This window comes from Equus caballus, chromosome 26 (assembly GCF_041296265.1).
Source record: "Equus caballus isolate H_3958 breed thoroughbred chromosome 26, TB-T2T, whole genome shotgun sequence".
Taxonomy (NCBI): domain Eukaryota; kingdom Metazoa; phylum Chordata; class Mammalia; order Perissodactyla; family Equidae; genus Equus; species Equus caballus.
The window spans coordinates 45706725-45713032 of record NC_091709.1 but is presented as its reverse complement, the minus strand read 5'-3'; the positions used below and the strand labels follow the sequence as shown (position 1 = coordinate 45713032).

The window sequence follows — 6308 nt, the reverse complement described above, 5'->3', positions numbered from 1 at the left end:
AAAATTCCACACGGTCACAACCATGCCAGATGCCTTGGAGGAGGCAGGGGACCGTGCGGGATCGAGGTGCTGTGTCCCGCGTGCCCCGAGGGGCTAGACGGAGGCAGCCACCGACCAAGGCCAGCGCCCTCTGCTCCAGAAACCAGATCGACGCAGACCTCCTCCTTCCAGGGCCACCGGAATCCCGTGCGTCCAGACAGAAGGAAATGCACGTTTACTGCAAACCGAGCTGCCCCGCCTCAGTTTATCGTCAAATATTGCGACAAAAACCTGCTCCCAAGAGGGCCCTGGCGGGGAGAGCCTGGGCCGGCCAGGCTGGGCAGAGCCAGCCAGTGTGTGCCTGCTTGGCTCGGGTGCCTGTAAGTCTCAGGCCGAGGGCGAGCGCTGGGATTTCCAGCCCCTCCCCGCCCCCGTCCTGTGGGCCCGGCCTTGAGCCACAGGCCACCAGCCCTCTGGCCTCGGGGCCGCGGTGAGTCACTGGCTTGCTGGGCGTGAGCTCGGCAGCTTCTCTGCACCCACGTTGCTCTGAGTTATTGCATAAACTCGGGTCCTCTGCAGGTGGCATTTCATCCTTGACTTTGACACATGGGTGACTTTTTCTTTGCTCCTTTGGGGGCACAGACTCAGAGCCCAGTGCAGAGACCCCGCAGCCTCAACTCTGAATTCCCTGGGACAGTCCGCCTGTCAGGTCCCTCCTGGGAGTTGGAGGCTGTGGCCCCTGGCCCCTGGAGGCTCGGCCTGCCAGGAGGCCCCTCTGCTGGTCTCTGCAGGATCGTCTCGGCCTCCTGGGGCTGCCGTGGTGGAGGTGCCCATCCTTCCCCTTGGCTCCTGCTCAGGGAAGTCCCCACCCTGCCCAGGAGGGCTGGGAATCCTCCAGAACGGCTCCTGCAGGAATTTGCTGTGCTCAGTGGTCAGGTCCAGCTTCCAGGCCTATCCAAGCACAGCTCTGAGGAGACATAGACACTATAGTCTAAATCAGACAATAACTCGGGAATCCTGTCTGCCGGCCTTCTCTCCTGAGGGTCTGACCCAGTGGGGGTGGGTTGAGGGTGTGAGGGAGGCGCCCCGCTGGGCAAACGCTTTCAGAGGGACCCATCCAGGTATCAGAGCCCCTGTAAAGCTTCCTTCCTCACCCTGCCTGCTCTCTGCTCAGGAAACCTGGGAGACCGTGCTCTCCGTGACCTTGGGTTGAGGACATCAGGCATCGCATCCACCCCAAGCTGAAGGCCAGCGTGGCTTTCAGAGTTGTGACAAGCTCCCTGCCCGCCTCTGTCCCTCCGGGAACCCTCTGCAGCTCCCCTGGAGCTCTAAGGCTGGGCCTTCCCCCATCTCAGGTCACAAACCAGCCCCAGAAACAGGGCAGGGTGGTAGAGGCGCAGGGTCTGGGGTTCCAGGCTGGAGGCTGGGGGTGCTGCCCAGAGAGCCTTGATGGGCCCCATGGATCAAGGCGTGGGCAGGGAGACGGAGGGGGGAAGAAGGGGAAAGAGGGATCCATCCTGTGGTCAAAAGGGGGAAGGGGTTGGGAAGAGGAAGGCATGGCACGTTTACTGCAAGCCGAGCTGCCCTGCCTCAGTTTATCTGCTGAGCCGTCAGCGGGCCGGAGGGATGCAGGGATTGCGGGAAGAGGCGTGTGGTCCGTGGATCCCACCAGGCTGCTGGAGGAAGACGCAGCAAGGATTTATCTGCAGGTTACGTTCGGTTGCTCTGTGTGTCCCCGAGTGTTTAATCGCCTCACTGCTCCAGGACGGAAAGAGGCGGTGCTGCCCACACAATGCCCGCCTCACGGCTTTGCGACACCCGGCCTCACCCCCCACTCCCTGCCCTATGCAGCCCTTCACGGCCATCTCGAGTCGTATATAGTCCCTGCCCCCATCCTCGCCGATGTTCATGCGGTTCCCTTGCCTAGGATGCTCTGAGGGCCTTTGCCTGGGTAGCTGCAGGTGTCCTTAGAGACCCCGCCCTGCCCTTCTCCTTGTTTCCATAGTGCCTCTGCACACCCCTGCCTGAATGCCTAGTACATTAACCTGGCCTTCCTGCATCACTGTTGGTCTCTCTGTATTAGTTAGAACTCTCTTGGCTCAGAATTCCCATTCAAATGAACATAAACAGGAAGACAATTTATTGGCTTATATTAACCATATCACCCAGAAGCAGCTTCAGGCGTGGGTGGATCAAGGAGCCCAAATGTTGGCCTCAAGGTTCTACCTCACCCTCCATGTCTTAGTTCTGCTTGTCTTTGACTTTATTCTGTGCGTCAACTCTCTGCCCGTGGGCTGGAGGTAGACTTTGGCAATCCCATTTACTCCTACCAAATTAGCAGCCCCAGTGGGAAGAGGCTGATTTTCTGGTCACTCTACAGACAAGTCCCAGAAAGAGTTCTTGCAGTGCGGCTTGGGTCACGTGAGCATCCCAGAACCAACCACTGTGGCTGTTGGATGGGGTCTGCATCGTCCTTGTACTGGTTAGGGTCAGCCCCATGGAAAAGAGAGATGTGCTGCCCGGCACAGGGGAGGGAGGCTGGGCAGTGTCCACGCTTCCCTAGCAGAATGGAGGAGCTCTTGGTAGGAGCGTTGTGCATCCTGGGCGTCTCTGTACCCCCAGCCCCTCGCACGATGCCTGGCACGTAGGTGAGTACAGTCTTTCCTGAGTGGCCACCCCTCTCTTAGGGGCTCCTTGGCCAGAGGGAGTGGCATGCGTGGGCTCTGGGGAAATTATGAGGTGACAAAGGTCATCTCTGGGAGGCCTCCCAGCTGCCCACATCTTCCTCCTCTGGTGGTCTCAAGCTGAAGGACTAAACTCCGCAGTAGAATTGACCAGAGGAAGAGGTGGGCAGGCTTTCCTTCCCCTTGATGCCCTTCTCACAGTTATCACATGGCTCAACCCAACTCAAAACCCATGACCTGCAAAATTCACTTTGGGGACAGTGAGATGGGCAAATGTGAAACGGGTGCTGGACAGTGGCTGCCATGATCACCCTGGGCAGGACTCCCAGTGCCAGCCTTGGCAGAGAAGCAGAACCTTGAGGTCGTCACTTGGGGTTCTGGATCCAGCCATGCCTGAAGCTGCCCTGGGTGATGTAGGATGTAAGCCAATAAATTCTCTTTTTAATTTAAGTTCATCTGAATTGATGTCCCAAATTATCACATCCCCGAATCTGGAAGAAAGGGGCTCGATCTTTGTGAGAATGTGAATTAAGTATTCCGCTGCCTGTACTGATGTTAGTAGGACCACCCTGCTCCCAGGGGTGGGTAGTGACGTCAAATGGATTTGGGTCCCCGTGAGTGGTGTGTTGCCTTGGCCTCTCCCCATTGGGCTGGCTGCTTCCAAGGCCCTCCTTCCCCAGGGGCCAAGAGAGGCCTTCCTGCTGTGCAGACACTACTGAGCCTGCAGTGGGAGGTACGATCAGGGATCCCAAAGACACCCCGGGTCGGAGTCACCATTCATCGCAGCAAACAGTGAAATCTCAGGATGGGTGTCCGCACAGGCGTCCTAGCTCACTTCGTCTCTCGGCGTTTCTCTTTCTAACTCCCTTCTTCTCTCATCCTCTCTTTTTATTTACCAGGCTGAACACCAGCTCCTTAAAATGCAGACAAATGCATTCACAGTCACGGTTGCTCTGAAAATGCTGCAGGTGATGGATGCTCCTGCAGGAGAAGCAGAGAAGCCAGCTCCGTGTGTGTTCTTTCTCTGTCCGCGATGGACTGCAGAGCCTCAACGTGGTGTGAACACAAAACTGCACTATTTCAGCCGATGGCGGCTTCTGGCCACGCTCTGTGAGCCGCCTCCCTGGCCCGTGAGCCCTTGCACAGATGCCACACACACCTGGTCCGCTTGGGTTAGCCAGGTGAGGTCCATCCGTCTCACACACTCCTCTCACACCCTGCTCATGCTTCCCTCCCTCCTGGCATCTCACGGGGCTTGGGGTGGGCACACGGGCGTGCTTCCTTTCCCCGGGGCCCCTCCATCCGTGGGGCTGGCTCCTCCCGGGAGCCACCAGCTCTGACTCCCCCAGCCCTACACACAGGCTGGGTTGGGGCTGGGGCTGGGTGTCTGCCCTGGTGAGTTCCGCGCACTGAACCCTGCGGGAAGGCTTCCTGCCCTGGGGGGCTCTTAGGATGAGTGTGTGCCTGTCGTGGGGGGAGTGTCGGGGGGCACTGAGTACCGCTGCCGTTTTCAAATTTAGTCACCAATTCCACCAATTCCGGCAAAAATCTCCCTCACAGTCCTGTACTCACTCTATCTGTCATGGCTGGTTGGCAAGAAGGCAGCCAGTGGTGTGCACCTCCTGGTGCTCACCCCCTGCTGGAGTCCCCTCCTACACTGTTTCTGGAGTTGGTCTGTGTGATGGTAAGTGACATCTGAGACTAAGTCACAAAGGACATGGTGGTTTCCACCTTGCTCTCTCTTGGATCACTCACTCTGGGGGAAGCCAGCTGCCATGTTGTGAGGACACTCAAGTAGCCCTATGGAGATGCCCATGTGGCAAGGAACCGAGGCCTCCCGCCAACAGCCCGTGAGGAACCGAGGCCTCCCGCCGACAGCCCGTGAGGAACCGAGGCCTCCCGCCGACAGCCCGTGAGGAACCGAGGCCTCCCGCCGACAGCCCGTGAGGAACCGAGGCCTCCCGCCGACAGCCCGTGAGGAACCGAGGCCTCCCGCCGACAGCCCGTGAGGAACCGAGGCCTCCCGCCGACAGCCCGTGAGGAACCGAGGCCTCCCGCCGACAGCCCGTGAGGAACCGAGGCCTCCCGCCGACAGCCATGTGAGGAACCGAGGCCTCCCGCCGACAGCCCGTGAGGAACCGAGGCCTCCCGCCGACAGCCCGTGAGGAACCGAGGCCTCCCGCCGACAGCCCGTGAGGAACCGAGGCCTCCCGCCGACAGCCCGTGAGGAACCGAGGCCTCCCGCCGACAGATCCTCTGGCCCCACTCACACCTTCAGATGAAGCAACTCCATCTGACATCGTGGCTGTAACCTCATGAGAAACCCTGAGCTCTTCTCCAATCCCTGAGCCACAGAAACTGTAAGATAAGAAACGTTTGTTGTTTTCAACTGCTGAGATTTGGGGTAATTTGTTACACAGCAATAGATAACTCCACTGCCCTCTGTGTGCGTGTGTGTGCGCACGCATCCTGCTGGCTCTGCTCCTCTGACAACCCTGACTGATCCAGCACGTGTCCACACTGCCCCCCAGGCCTTTCTGCCCACCGTGACTGCAGGGCTCCTAAGGTCAGTCACTGGACACCCCCCCCCCCCCCCCCCCCCCCCCCCCCCCCCCCCCCCCGTCTAGGAGTCAACACCCCGCCCTGTGCTACCCCCAGGACATCCCCCACCCCTGCCTCGCTTCCTAAGGCCTGTCTACACTTTTGCAAATTGTCCCTTTAGTGAACGCTCCTCAAATGACCCAATTTGAATGCAACATCTGCTTCTTCACAACCCCACCCCCCCTACTCAAGACAACCAACTGCCCTCAGGAGGGACTTCCCCAGCTGTAGGAGTCTGGAAGCAGCTTTCAGCTTTCCTTCAGATTTATCCTCAAGATTTATCCTCAATTTATCCTCAGATTTATCAGCGACCGGCAAGGGCTTTTAATAAAGAAAATGCCATCAGATGCACTCACACTATTTTTTACTTTCTTGTTACTAGGCTCAATCCCCAAAAATAATTATTTGAAGGGGCAATGTGTTAGGAAACGCCGTTCAGTTCAACCATTGCCCACTTTGCCTCTTCTCTGTGCCTGGGTCCGGGAGCGACGTTCCCCCAGGGAGAGAGAGGTCTTGGGGCCGCTGGGGACGGACGGAGGCTCCGTTCCCATGACGTGGAGGGTGGATTCCCCACAGCACTCTGGGAAATTCCCCGGAGGAGGGATTTCCTTACCTCATCCCTGGAATGTTGTTTTCCCTCTGAAGGAAGCCCGGGAAGCGGGAAGCGAGGCTCTTCCTGGTAGGGATTCCCCTCCCGTGTCTCATGCGCCTCAACTGCCTGCACATCAGGGCTGGTTGCTATGGAAACAGCCGGAGGCGGCCGGTTCCTGCGGAATCAGGGTGCCCTGGGGCGGGGCTTGAACCTGCCTTTGTTTAAAAGTTTGATACTTTTATCATGAATTTTGCATTACTTTCGATTTTGAAGAGTGTTGCCCTGAAATAATATTGATCTCGATTAGTAAGATTTTTAGTGTCCCCTTTAAATTTTGCACCAAGACCAGTGTCTCACTCACCGGGCCCAGGGACGGTGTCCGGTTTCTCTCCGTGAGTGATGTGGCATGCAGGGCTGGGCCCTGCGAGCGAGACCGGGGCCAACAGGAGCCT

At 58.3% G+C, this 6308-nt stretch overlaps 1 long non-coding RNA gene across 2 annotated transcripts; it reads right to left on the bottom strand.

Annotated features, from left to right (window-relative positions):
• Positions 1-213: 213 nt before the first annotated feature.
• LOC102150488 (uncharacterized) lies at positions 214-6004 on the bottom strand. 2 transcript variants are annotated; one of them, XR_289581.4, is made up of 3 exons: positions 5878-6004; positions 4936-5021; positions 214-3644 (listed from the first exon to the last, which is right to left on the bottom strand). It is a non-coding gene; the product is annotated as an uncharacterized lncRNA (long non-coding RNA). The 2 variants fall into 2 exon arrangements; XR_011432796.1 differs by lacking the exons at positions 4936-5021; positions 5878-6004 and adding an exon at positions 4236-4342 and having other exon boundaries at positions 2097-3644.
• Positions 6005-6308: the final 304 nt, after the last annotated feature.